The 13,793-nt window shown below is 45.7% G+C and overlaps 1 long non-coding RNA gene across 1 annotated transcript; it reads left to right on the top strand.

The window, feature by feature from the left end:
* Nucleotides 1-521: 521 nt before the first annotated feature.
* LOC311143518 lies at nucleotides 522-10,089 on the top strand. The gene is made up of 6 exons (XR_014614420.1): nucleotides 522-604; nucleotides 830-937; nucleotides 2,105-2,150; nucleotides 2,459-2,509; nucleotides 2,601-2,660; nucleotides 9,173-10,089. It is a non-coding gene; the product is annotated as an uncharacterized lncRNA (long non-coding RNA).
* The last annotated feature ends 3,704 nt before the right edge of the window (nucleotides 10,090-13,793 follow it).

Here is a 13,793-nt window from a genome sequence, read left to right as displayed (position 1 = left end):
GTGTAGATACAATATGTCAGTAAGTGTGCATTTATCATTAGGCCAAGCCCTAATCAAAGGCCAAGTATTGGTTGTATTAACCAATCAGATTAGCAGAGCTGAAAACTACTTCTCACTTTTCTGAAGTCTACCTGGAGAGAGACAGAAAAAGGAATACCTGACAATGCTATCCCCCACACTCAGTGTTTTTAAAGACTCTCAACCCCCTATACTAACACTACTGTTACTCTTATAACCACACTCCTATTCTAGTCTTGTCACAAAACTATCATCATTAATGTTTACTTGTGCAGGTGTGATATATCACAGTCTATTATTTTAAGACAAACAGTTTTGCTGGGTATGTTTAGATGTTGTGTCACAGCCCACCATAACCTGTGTGGTCAACAACACAACCCCAGAGAATATGGACAGAACCCTGCTGTGCTCAGCTGACCTCCAGCCCCTGACCCAGTTCATTTAGAGGAGTTCTGGGGGATCAGTAAGTCCAGGACCTGAACTGTTCATACTTGGGGGGAGAACCAGGAGTCTGTCTACACATGTGTGGTGAAAAACCCTGTTAGTGAGAAAACAGCAGAGTTCAACCTGAAGGACTGCAACACTGGTAAGACAACACTGCTATAGTGCTGCTGCTACTATTGCTTCACTTTTATGTTACGGTGAGCATAATGTTACGGTGAGGATGCTATGTCTTTGCTATGTCTGAAGATCCAGAACATTCATATGTAACAGTCACTTACATGTTTAATAAATGCATTCTCAAGTGTGGAAGTGCTAAGGTGTTTTTATTGTTTTATTTATTTATTGTTTTTCTTGTGTTTCTGTGCAGAGAAAGGCTTGTCCACTTAGCTGGGTGTTGGCCTGTCCCAGCTCTTCATTCTCCTTTTAATAGTCCTTATTGTGGGGGCCATCTTGTACTTCAGGAAAGCCAAGGAAGGTAAGACCACAGAGATCCTACTAAATTACCAGAGGTGATCATAGGGGTCATAGACCCTCATAATTCTAGAATTTGCTTATAATGGCAGCCATTTTGGTAAAGGAGAAATCCAAACCAGTCTAAGTGGAATGAAAAGCATTGGAGGCAAAGGGTTCCAAAAGGGTTCTTCGGCTGTCCCTATAGGATAACCCTTTTTGGTTCCAGGTAGAACCCATTCGGGTTCCATGTAGAACCCTCTGTGGAAAGGGTTCTACATTGAACTCAAAAGGGTTCTACCTGTAACCAAAAAGGGTTCTTCAAAGGGTTCTCCTATTGGGAGAACGGAATAACCCTTTTAGGTTCTAGATGGCATCTTTTTTTCTAAGAGTGTAGGGCGGCAGGAAGCCTAGCGGTTAGAGCGTTGGGACAGTAACCAAAAGGTTGCTGGTTCGAATACCTGAGCTGACTATCTGAAAATCAGTCGATGTGCCCTTGAGGAAGGCACTTCGACCTAATTTGCTCCAGGGGCGCTGTACTACTATGACTGACTGTAAAACAACACATTTCCCTGTACCTATCCGGTGTACTGTATGTGACAATAATATATATATATATTTTGCATTTCCATTTTTACTTATGCAGGAAAATATATATCTGAAATTGTGTAATAGAAATATTGTCAACACAAAATATTGTCATATGATTGTAAATGCCGTTTACAAGTTTTATACACATTTTCTGTATAGATAGCCTCCAAAATATATGTATACAGACCTCAGTGTTCTTTTTGTTTTGTTTTGTGTTATAATTTATAGTATGAGAGTTATTACATAAATGTGGTGTTCTTGTAGGGAAAGCCCTTCATTCTTATAATCTGGGTAGACCAGAATCAATCCATTTCCTCCCTCTCAGTCAGGCCCTGTCCTAGTGACGCCAGCTGACTTGCTACAAGGTCATTGACCTGGATTCAGAGATAGAAAGAATACATAGAAAAGAAGGGAGAACAGAGAGCAACTCAGAACAATACACAGCAACACCAAATAGTATTTCATATAAAACATTTTATTAACAATATTAACAACAAACATTGTAGAAAGTGTATCCGCTATCACTCCCCTTTGTCAAATCCTGTCCTTTATTCCTCTCGCATTTTCCATTCTGTTGTGGATGACTGGCATTTACCTGTAGCTACCTACAGAGAGAAGATCTGATGTGGAGAGGCAACCGGAAGAAGGTACAGTAAGATGATGCACTTTACTTCTTCAAGTCACATGATTATACAGCACATTAGTTTCTGAATACTGCTACAGGGAACTTTTGTCTAAACAGAAAAATACTTAATGATGTGTTAATGAATGACCCATTGTTTCTGTTTGATCTTAACAGCATCTCCTATGAAATCTAATTCTTAAAGTGAGGGTTTCTTTACCTGTAGTCATTTTTAAATGGTTTCTGTTGTTCTATATTATTTTACAATTACTGTCAAATACATAATGAACCTGAACCCAAATTAGACTCATTGTTTATGTTTTAATTTGACAGGAGATAGAAATCATCCTGACCAGTTCATGAAGACCCCAGAGGTTCCTCCAGGTCAGTAACGTGTGCTACCTACATTATGGAATCTAATATGGAACATTCCCAGTTGTTCAGAGAATTATTGTTCTCCGTTTTTTTTTTACAGGAAATGTGAAGATGAAGGAGGGGACATTTGAGAATAATGATCACGCTCTTTGTAGCCGATGTGAGTAAGAACTTTAAACAGGTCAACATTCACAAGGCCAGACGGATCACCAGGGCGTGTACTTAGAGCATGAGTGGACCAATTGGCAAGTGTCTTCACTGACATTTTCAACCTCTCCCTGACCGAGTCTGTAATACCTTCATGTTTCAAGCAGACCACCTTCCCTGTGCCAAAGAAAGCGAAGGTAACCTGCCTAAATTATTACCGCCCCGTAGCACTCACGTCGGTAGCCGTGAAGTGCTTTGAAAGGCTGGTCATGGCTCACATCAACACCATCATCCAGGAAACTCCAATTCAAATACCGCCCCAAGAGATCTACAGATGACGCAATCTCTATTGCACTCCACACTGCCCTTTCCCACCTGGACAAAAGGAACACCTATGTGAGAATGCTGTTAATTGACTACAGCTCAGTGTTCAACACCATAGTGCCCACAAAGCTCATCACTAAGCTAAGGACCCTGGGACTAAACACCTCCCTTTGCAATTGGATCCTGGACTTCCTGACGGGCCACCCCCAGGTGGTAAGGGTAGGCAACAACACATCTGCCACGTTGATCCTCAACACTGGGGCCCTTCAGGGGTGCGTGCTTAGTCCCCTCCTGTACTCCCTGTTCACCCACAACTGCGTGGCCAAGCACGACTCCAACACCATCATTAAGTTTGCTGACCACACAACAGTGGTAGGCCTGATCACCGACAACGATGAGACAGTCTATAGGGAGGAGGTCAGAGCAAGACACAGGAGCTGATCGTGGACTACAGGAAAAGGAGGGCCGAACAGGCCCCCATTAACATCGACGGGGCTGTACTGAAGCGGGTTGAGAGTTTCATGTTCCTTGGTGTACACATCATCAACAAACTATCATGGACGTCTTCTCTAGCAGGAGGTAAGCTTGGCTTCTCATATGGTGTTGAGTAAAGCTTAAACCATGTATTTAGATCGTAGGTAGGTAGTTAGTTGTAGTTAGGTATTGTAGTTATTGTAGGTTAGTATTGTTGTTATTGTAGGTTTCCGTAGGTAATTATTGTAGGTTAGTATCGAAGCACGAGGCTAGCTAGCTAGCGGGTAGCTACTGGTAACGTTTAGCAACGGTGGAGAGCTGTTTCCAATGTTAATGTGCTAGCTAGCCAACGTTTAATTTTTGCTGCGTTATGCGTTATGTAACCAAGTATTGGTGCTAAACTGTGTGTTATTGGATGCTAGCATGCTAGTTAGCTATGGCGTCATAGCTAGGCATCGTGGGTTGTTGTGGGTAGTTACTGTAGGTTGGCAGCGTCTTCGGCCGTGCCGGCTGTAGCACGAAGCGAGCTAACTAGCCGTTTTTCAAACAGAGTCAGAGTCAACACAGTAGCCATTGTGTGCCGGGTGTAGCACGAAGCTAGCTAGCTAGCCGTTCTTCAAACAAAGTCAACACAGTGGCCAGTGCTAGCTACCCAACACGACCAGCTAACTGTACTAGCTAAATACATTATACTTGTCCTAGCTAGCCAACGTTTAATCATTGCTGCGTCATGAAAGGAACGGACACGAATGATCTGTTTAGTGTGTTTACACACTATTGGTGGTTTGTTGTGACCAAGTGTTGGTGCTAAACTGTGTGTTACTGGATGCTAGCATGCTAGTTAGCTAGTTAACACACTATTGGTGGTTTGTTGTGACCAAGTGTTGGTGCTAAACTGTGTGTTATTGTTATTGGATGCTAGCATGCTAGTTAGCTATGGTGTCATAGTTAGCTAGCTGAATAAAGTGGGTTGAGTCTATTCCTTTAAACATTGAACCGCTGTGGTTCACAACAATTCTGATTTCTAAAGGTGGAAGTTGGGAGAGTTTTTGTTCGGGTGGTTCAGTGAAACAATTTTAGTTTCTGAGGTAGGAGTTTTTGGTGAGGGAGGCCCTGCTCTCTCCTCTCCCAGATGCTTAGCTCATTTCATTCCGATCTCCTCTGCATTTTTGTAGCCATTTGCTACAGCCTGTCAACTATGCCTCTGCCTATCCCTGTTCTCTCCTCTCTGCACAGGCTACACAAACGCACCACACCGCGTGGCTGCTGCCTCTCTAACCTGGTGGTCCCTGCACGCACCCCACACCTGGAGTTCCAGGTCTCAGGCAGCCTCTGGAACTGCCGTTCTGCTGCCAACAAAGCTGACTTCATCCCAGCCTATGCCAACCTCCAGTCCCTCGACTTCCTGGCGCTGACGGAAACATGGATTACCACTGAAAACACTGCTACTCCTACTGCTCTCTCCTCGTCTGACCATGTGTTCTCGCATACCCCGAGAGCATCTGGTCAGAGGGGTGGTGGTACAGGAATCCTCATCTCTCCCAAGTGGACATTCTCAATTTTTCCCCTAACCCATCTGTCTATCTCCTCATTTGAATTCCATGCTGTCACAGTCACTAGCCCATTTAAGCTTAATATCCTTGTCATCTATCGCCCTCCAGGTTCCCTTGGAGAGTTCATCAATGAGCTTGACGCCTTGATAAGTTCCTTTCCTGAGGATGGCTCACCCCTCACAGTTTTGGGGGATTTCAACCTCCCTATGTCCACATTTGACTCATTTCTCTCTGCCTCCTTCTTTCCACTCCTCTCCTCTTTTGACCTCACCCTCTCACCGTCCCCCCCTACTCACAAGGCAGGCAATACGCTTGACCTCATCTTCACTAGATGCTGCTCCTCTACTAATCTCACTGCAACTCCCCTCCATGTCTCTGACCACTACTTTGTTTCCTTTTCTCTCTCGCTCTCCTCCCACACTACTCACTCTGCCCCTACACAGATGGTAATGCGCCGCCGCAACCTTCGCTCTCTCTCTCCCACTACTCTCTCCTCTTCCATCCTATCATCTCTTCCCTCTGCTCAATCCTTCTCCCTCCAATCTCCTGATTCTGCCTCCTCAACCCTCCTCTCCTCCCTTTCTGCATCCTTTGACTCTCTGTGTCCCCTATCCTCCCGGCCGGCTCGGTCCTCCCCTCCAGCTCCGTGGCTTGATGACTCATTGCGAGCTCACAGAACAGAGCTCCGGGCAGCGGAGCGGAAATGGAAGAAAACTAAACTCCCTGCCGACCTGGCATCTTTTCACTCCCTCCTCTCTACATTTTCTTCATCTGTTTCTGCTGCTAAGGCCACTTTCTACCACTCTAAATTCCAAGCATCTGCCTCTAACCCTAGGAAGCTCTTTGCCACATTTTCCTCCCTGCTGAATCCCCCCCCCCCCCCCCCCCTCCTCTCTCTCTGTGGATGACTTCGTCAACCACTTTGAAAAGAAGGTTGACGACATCCGATCCTCGTTTGTTAAGTCTAATGACACTGCTGGTTCTGCTCACACTGCCCTACCCTATGCTTTGACTTCTTTCTCCCCTCTCTCTCCAGATAAAATCCTGCGACTTGTGACTGCAGGCCGCCCAACAACCTGCCCGCTTGACCCCATCCCCTCCTCTCTTCTCCAGACCATCTCCGGTGACCTTCTCCCCTACCTCACCTCGCTGATCAACTCATCCTTGACCGCTGGCCATGTCCCTTCCGTCTTCAAGAGAGCGAGAGTTGCTCCCCTTCTCAAAAAACCAACACTCGACCCCACTGATGTCAACAACTACAGACCAGTATCCCTTCTTTCTTTTCTTTCCAAAACTATTGAGCGTGCCGTCTTTAGCCAACTCTCTTGCTATCTCTCTCAGAATGACCTTCTTGATCCAAACCAATCAGGTTTCAGGACTGGTCATTCAACTGAGACTGCTCTTCTCTGTGTCACGGAGGCTCTCCGCACTGCTAAAGCTAACTCTCTCTCCTCTGCTCTTGTCCTTCTAGACCTGTCTGCTGCCTTTGATACTGTGAACCATCAGATCCTCCTCTCCACCCTCTCCGAGCTGGGCATCTCCGGCGCGGCTCACTCCTGGATTGCGTCCTACCTGACCGGTCGCTCCTACCAAGTGGCGTGGCGAGAAGCTGTCTCCGCACCACGTGCTCTCACCACTGGTGTCCCCCAGGGCTCAGTTCTAGGCCCTCTCCTTTTCTCCCTATACACCAAGTCACTTGGCTCTGTCATATCCTCACATGGCCTCTCCTATCATTGCTACGCTGACGATACACAACTAATCTTCTCCTTTCCTCCTTCTGATAACCAGGTGGCGAATCGCATCTCTGCATGTCTGGCAGACATATCAGTATGGATGACGGATCACCACCTCAAGCTGAACCCTGGCAAGACGGAGCTGCTCTTCCTCCCGGGGAAGGACTGCCCGTTCCATGATCTCGCCATCACGGTTGACAACTCCGTTGTGTCCTCCTCCCAGAGTGCGAAGAGCCTTGGCGTGACCCTGGACAACACCCTGTCGTTCTCCGCTAACATCAAGGCGGTGACCCGCTCCTGCAGGTTCATGCTCTACAACATTCGGAGAGTACGACCCTGCCTTACACAGGAAGCGGCACAGGTCCTAATCCAGGCACTTGTCATCTCCCGTCTGGATTACTGCAACTCGCTGTTGGCTGGCCTCCCTGCATGTGCCATTAAACCCCTACAACTCATCCAGAATGCCGCAGCCCGTCTGGTGTTCAACCTTCCCAAGTTCTCTCACGTCACCCCCCTCCTCCGCACACTCCACTGGCTTCCAGTTGAAGCTCGCATCCGTTACAAGACCATGGTGCTTGCCTATGGAGCAGTGAGGGGAACGGCACCTCTGTACCTTCGGGCTCTGATCAGTCCCTACACCCAAACGAGGGCATTGCGTTCATCCACCTCTGGCCTGCTGGCTCCCCTTCCTCTGCGGAAGCATAGTTCCCGCTCAGCCCAGTCAAAACTGTTCGCTGCTCTGGCACCCCAATGGTGGAACAAGCTCCCTCACGACGCCAGGACAGCGGAGTCACTCACCACCTTCCGGAGACATTTGAAACCCCACCTCTTTAAGGAATACCTGGGATAGGATTAAGCAATCCTTCTACCCCCCCCCCCCCCCCCCTCCCCCACACACACACACAGCGGAGTCGCTCACCACCTTCCGGAGACATTTGAAACCCCACCTCTCTAAGGAATACCTGGGATAGGATAAAGTAATCCTTCTACCACACCCCCCACCCCCCCCCCCCCACACACACAGCGGAGTCGCTCACCACCTTCCGGAGACATTTGAAACCCCACCTCTCTAAGGAATACCTGGATAGGATAAAGTAATCCTTCTACCCCCACCCCCCCCCCCCCCCCCCCACAGCGGAGTCACTCACCACCTTCCGGAGACATTTGAAACCCCACCTCTTTAAGGAATACCTGGGATAGGATAAAGTAATCCTTCTACCCCCCCCCCCCCCCCCCCCACACACAGCGGAGTCGCTCACCACCTTCCGGAGACATTTGAAACCCCACCTCTTTAAGGAATACCTGGGATAGGATAAAGTAATCCTTCTACCCCCCCCCCCCCCCCCCCCCCCCCAAAAAAAAAATGTAAAGTGGTTATCCCACTGGCTATAGGGTGAATGCATCAATTTGTGAGTCGCTCTGGACAAGAGCGTCTGCTAAATGACGTAAATGTGCCCTTGAGCAAGGCACTTAACCCTAACTGCTCCTGTAAGTCGCTCTGGATAAGAGCGTCTGCTAAATGACTAAAATGTAAAATGTAAATGTAATGGACCAAACACACCAAGACAGTCGTGAAGAGGGGACGACAACACCTTTTCCCCCTCAGGAGACTGAATAGATTTGGCATGGGTCCCCAGATTCTCAAAAAGTTCTACAGCTGCACCATCGAGAGCATCCTGACCGGTTGCATCACCGCCTGGTATGGCAACTGCTCGGCATCCGACCGTAAGACGCTACATAGGGTAGTGCGTACGGCCCAGTACATCACTGGGGCCAAGCTTCCTGCCATCCAGGACCTATATACTAGGCGATGTCAGAGGAAGGCCCAAAAAATTGTCGAAGACTCCAGTCACCCAAGTCATAGACTGTTCTCTCTCCTACCGCATGGCAAGCGGTACCAGAGCGCCAAGTCTAGGTCAAAAAGGCTCCTTAACAGATTCTACCCCCAAGCCATAAGACTGTTGAACAATTAATCAAATGGCCACCCGGACTATTTACATTGTTTTTACACTTCTGCTACTCGCTGTTTATTATCTATGCATAGTCACTTTACCCCTACCTACATGTACAAATTACCTTGACTAACCTGTACCCCCGCACATTGACTCAGTACCGGTACCCCCTGTATATAGTCTCGTTATTGTTATTTTTTTGTGTTACATTTTATTTTTTACTTTAGTTTATTTAGTAAATATTTTCTTTAGTCTATTTCTTGAACTGCATTATTGGTTAAAGGCTTGTAAATAAGCATTTCACGGTAAGGTCTACAACTGTTGTATTCGGCGCATGTGACAAATACAATTTGATTTTATTTTATTTTCGTACAGAATAATATGAAATGGTCTGAGACCAGGTTGCAATAAGTAATATCATTTTTCACTCTCTCATTCAATTATTTTGTATGCTGTACTTATCTTGCCATTCTGTGTTTCAATGTCAAGAGACAGTGCTAGAAGTGGACAGGTCTGAGAACCAGGAACCAGGAATACTAGACCTGCACAATTACAGACCTGCACACGAAGCCCAGCCAGGAGAGACACCAGGACCTGTATACAGTAAACCACAAATACAAGAACCAGACAAATCAACACCTGCAGGAGTCCAAACCAGGACACCCAGTCAGGGGAACCAGCCAGGGGAGTAGAGACAGAATAATGAGGTGGAAGAATAAGGGAAAGGGCAAAGAGGAAGTAATCAAGAGACTGAGAGGAGAAAGATAAGAGAAAAGAGAACAGAATACAGAGGAGGGGGACATGAAGGAGAGATGGAGGAAGGGGAGGAGGAGAAGGAGCCAGCACAAATAAATAATTAGATGATACCAACCAGACATCCACCCAGACTGATGAGGAGATGGATGACACACCCATCACAGACCCCAATGAGCAGCACATTACCCAGACTACACTACAGGGGCAGACCAGTGACTCCCCAGCATCCCCAGAGAGCCCAGAAGAGATGGAACATGAGTCACCCATCCCAGACCCCAAGGAGCAGCACATTACCCATAGTACACCACATAGGCTGTCCAGTGACTCCACAGAAGACTCAGAAAAGATTGATGACACACCCATCACAGACCCCAATGAGCAGCACATTATCCACAGTGCACTGCAGGGGCAGACCAGTGACCCCCAAGGGAAAGGGCACAGAGAAAGTACAAAGAAATGCATCCCTCAGGAATCTACAATCGATTTGTATTGAAGATTATCCACAAACTGTAACACTTCTTTGTACCAGTAGGGGTCAGTGTACTTTAGCATGTCCATCTACTACTTCCCTTGCAGGGGCCATTTTTATTTCAGTGTGGTAACGCTGTCTTTGTCATAGTTGTTGTGAATACATACATTACAACAAAAATTAACAAATATGTCTATGTGTTGATGTGATCCTGTTTGAGCTGTGTCATAGACCAATACCACATTTGTTTATAGACCAATGGCAAATTTGACCAGACCGTTTACATTAGAGAGAGGATTTCTTCTACAGCTTATTACATTTACATTTAGCAGATGCTCTTATCCAGAAAGACTTACAATAAGTACATTCATCTAAAGAAAGTGACTCAACTATGCATCACAGTCATCGCAAGTAAGACACAACCAGATAAACAACAGCTGATCAATGATTATGACCCCAGAAGACACAGCTAATTAATTGTTGGTTCACTAATTGATTTTACCTTGCAGATACTGCATTTCTGTTTGAGTTTCATACCAAATACTGATACACTGACATAGTACTTTCTTAGTCTAGTATTTCCTTAGCACGATAATTGACCTTCCTAATCCACAGATTGGCTCCTACAAACAATACACAAAGACAAACTGCATCTCAGTAGCTAATGAAAGAGTACTGAGAGCACAAAAAATAACAAGAGAACAAGTTAATAAACCAAATGCCAAGCTGGCCTAGATTTCCAAAGGGAATAGGTCAGACCTGGTTAGTTTAACCCCCGAGTCAGAGAGGGGCCTCTGATCTGCTACCAGCTGACCTGTGGGTCCAGAGCACCAGAGAAGAATGAACACTATCGGTTTCTGTGGTCACAACAAATACCGGGGGAATATTAATATATTGAATTATTCTGGAGGAGCGGAGGTGGGTGTGTATGGGGATAATAATGCAATTCCTCAGCGATGGTGTTGATGTCTCGCTTCAGCAGGAGAGCTCTGGTCCTGTTCTCCTTCTGCTGGCTGGGAGGTTCAACACCCCATGCCTCCCTTTCTACATCCAACCTCTTACTTTAACACTCATTGTTTCAGGGAAGATTCCTGACTGTTACCACTGGCATTAACAGTCATTCATTCTCGTAAAGACGAGCCAATTTGAGTTTCCCCTTTAGATTGTTTGGGTCCAGTTTGGCTCCTCTGCTACTTGAAAGAGAGAGCGAGAGAGAGAAGCGAGAGAGACAGAGAGAGAGAGAGAGTGGGCCACCCTCCAAGACTGTTCTTTATAACAGGTTGATTAGAATGCTAGGTTGTTTAAATTGCCTCCTGGAGTGCCGAGGTGGAAAATAACAATATCCTCTGGCTTTAGACTCCATAGCCCCATGGCCCCATAGCTTCTCATTTATTTTCATGCAGCAGGGTTAAGATAGAGAGGCCTACCTGGCACCACTCCACTGGGGAAGTTGCCTCAATGGCTGCTGAGACCAAGGAGGACAGATCCAGGTGGCTTATGATGAATCAATTAATATCAGTTCAATAAAAGTGGCTGGAAGAATGCCTCTTTTTGTGCCACGGTTTATGGTGACAGAACAAACTCCGTGCCCACGGTCATTATGTGGATGAATAATTTAGCGTGGCCAAGACGCCATAATGAAATAATGAATGAGACTCCTTTGCAATTATTGTCCCGTACCTCAATTAAGGCCTGGTTTGTCTCCAGATCCCCTTTTAATGGGAATACCAGGAGTGACTAAGAGGGAATTGTTCAGCAGAGTTGTTATCACTTTGTCTGTCTTCCAGGATGCTGTGGAGGTTTATTACTGTAAACCAGGCCCAATCTGTACACTCCATTCTGCTGCTAACATTTGGTCATCATGCAACATTTAAGAGGGCCCAAGGCACACACATTGTGTACTTTCCTGTCCACCAGGAGAGGAGAGGCACAGACAGTGTTGGTGTTATTGTGCTTCTACACTTGTGCTTTTACAGGTGAAGCCACTTCCTTTAGGATGCAATAATACATTCCTTGAAAACCATTTAGATTATTTGGTAAGATAGATAGAGGGGACCGAGTGGTGCAGTGGTCTAAGGCACTGCATTGCTAGTGCTAGAGGTGTCACTACAGACCTGGGTTCGATCCTGGGCTGTATCACAACTGGCCGTGATCGGGAGTCCCATAGGCCGGCGCACAATTGGTCCAGCGTCGTCCGGGTTAGGGGAGGGTTTGGCTGGGGTAGGGCGTCATTGTAAATAAGAATTTGTTCTTAACTGACTTGCCCAGTTTTTCTGAACCTTTCACACTGGCAGCCATTGAAGGTGACAAACTAGATAAAAATACAAAAATAATTTTCAACACTTTCCTCTCATTGTTTCTGCAAACCTCTCAGGTTTCTCCTACTCTGTTGATCTGACTCTTGTTGGGCAGATTTCTCCTGCTGCATGATGTTTTCATGACTCCTATAATAGGACATTTAAGTTGAGGATGTTAACGGAAGATGTGTTATGTTTGAATCACACACTGTCTATCAAGTAAAACTCTGTTGTCATTTTCATATTTGGAGACATATTTTGAAAACCACAATGTAAACAGTGTGTATCAGACCTCCAGGTTGAACAACGATGTGGTGATATCCCAGACTGATAAAGCCACTTTGCAAGAGCCTCAGCCTCATGGCAGATCCTTAACCATCCAAGGACCAGCCCTAACCCAATTAACCCATCTCAAAACATCCCTTTGTGGCTTTGGCTGGACTTTGAAGTTGTGGAGACTCCTTTGTGTCAGGACTACTTTCGCTGTCAGACAACCTCCTGGAAATATTTCTGCAAGAGGAATTGTTTACCGTGAACCCAATTTGAAAAACATTTTTAGACCGACTTTGAGACCGGCAAAATCAAAGTCTTTGCGTGTTTTCATGTCGGTTTCACACTGGGATTCATTTCAATACATCTTTCCATGTGTGCCCTCTCTTTTTAATTAACTGCTATACCAATAGGGACTTAGAGCATCTCATAATTTGTCCAGTCCATTCAAACAGACAAGGCAGACAGATTACGAAACCATGTAAAAGCATGACTCTCTTTAATATCTAAGAGGCATAACGGCTTTTGGCAAGTGGTTGGAAACTCTTTTATGAGTTTGAATTCAACTAAGGCCCATACGAATTTGTTTATGTGCTTTAAGTTGATCCGTGAGGGAAATCAGTGTCATAAAGAGAAAATGAAAACCTACTCAGTACAGACGTCCCTCTGACAGAGAGACAACAGAGTTTTACTGAAAAAATATATCTAATTTACATATTCCCACGCTATCACTAGCTTTCCACAAACTCATCATCTGGTTTCACACTATTCTGTTGAAGACAATGAGACCATCTGATTCAATTTGTCATAGATAAGCTCTGCGCATGTTGTTCAATTCCCCGGAGCCCAGTTATTAAAAGGGTTAAGATGTCACAGAGAGCTCATGTTTTCAATTTGCTCACATTTTTAAACAACACTGTAACCATTTGTAATTAACTTTTTGGAGGAAAATATGCACTCTTTTCAACAATTGAATATGTATCCTCTCAACACCCCATAGAGACAATATCCTGTGTGACAACAGAGGAAATGGTTCTGTTTTTGTTTTGTGTTGTCATGCGTGTGTATTCGTGTAAATACATTTCTCAATAGCGCAGTTGCTTTCGTTCAGAGCTTTGTGGGTCCTTTATTTGAACAAGCTGCCTGTCAATGTGCCATACTGAAAGATCTCTGCTTGTGCACTCACAGACCTGACACGATTCTCATGTGACAAAATGGAAAACACTCTCGCTGCGTACTGCCTCCTTCATACTGCTCGATGGGAAGATTAAAGCCAATCCAAACAAAGTACACTTTCTTCATTTCTGAGTTGGTAGAT

This window comes from Coregonus lavaretus (genome assembly GCF_964263955.1).
Source record: "Coregonus lavaretus genome assembly, chromosome: 16".
In the NCBI taxonomy this organism is placed as follows: domain Eukaryota; kingdom Metazoa; phylum Chordata; class Actinopteri; order Salmoniformes; family Salmonidae; genus Coregonus; species Coregonus lavaretus.
This window is presented reverse-complemented; position numbering and strand designations above follow the sequence as displayed.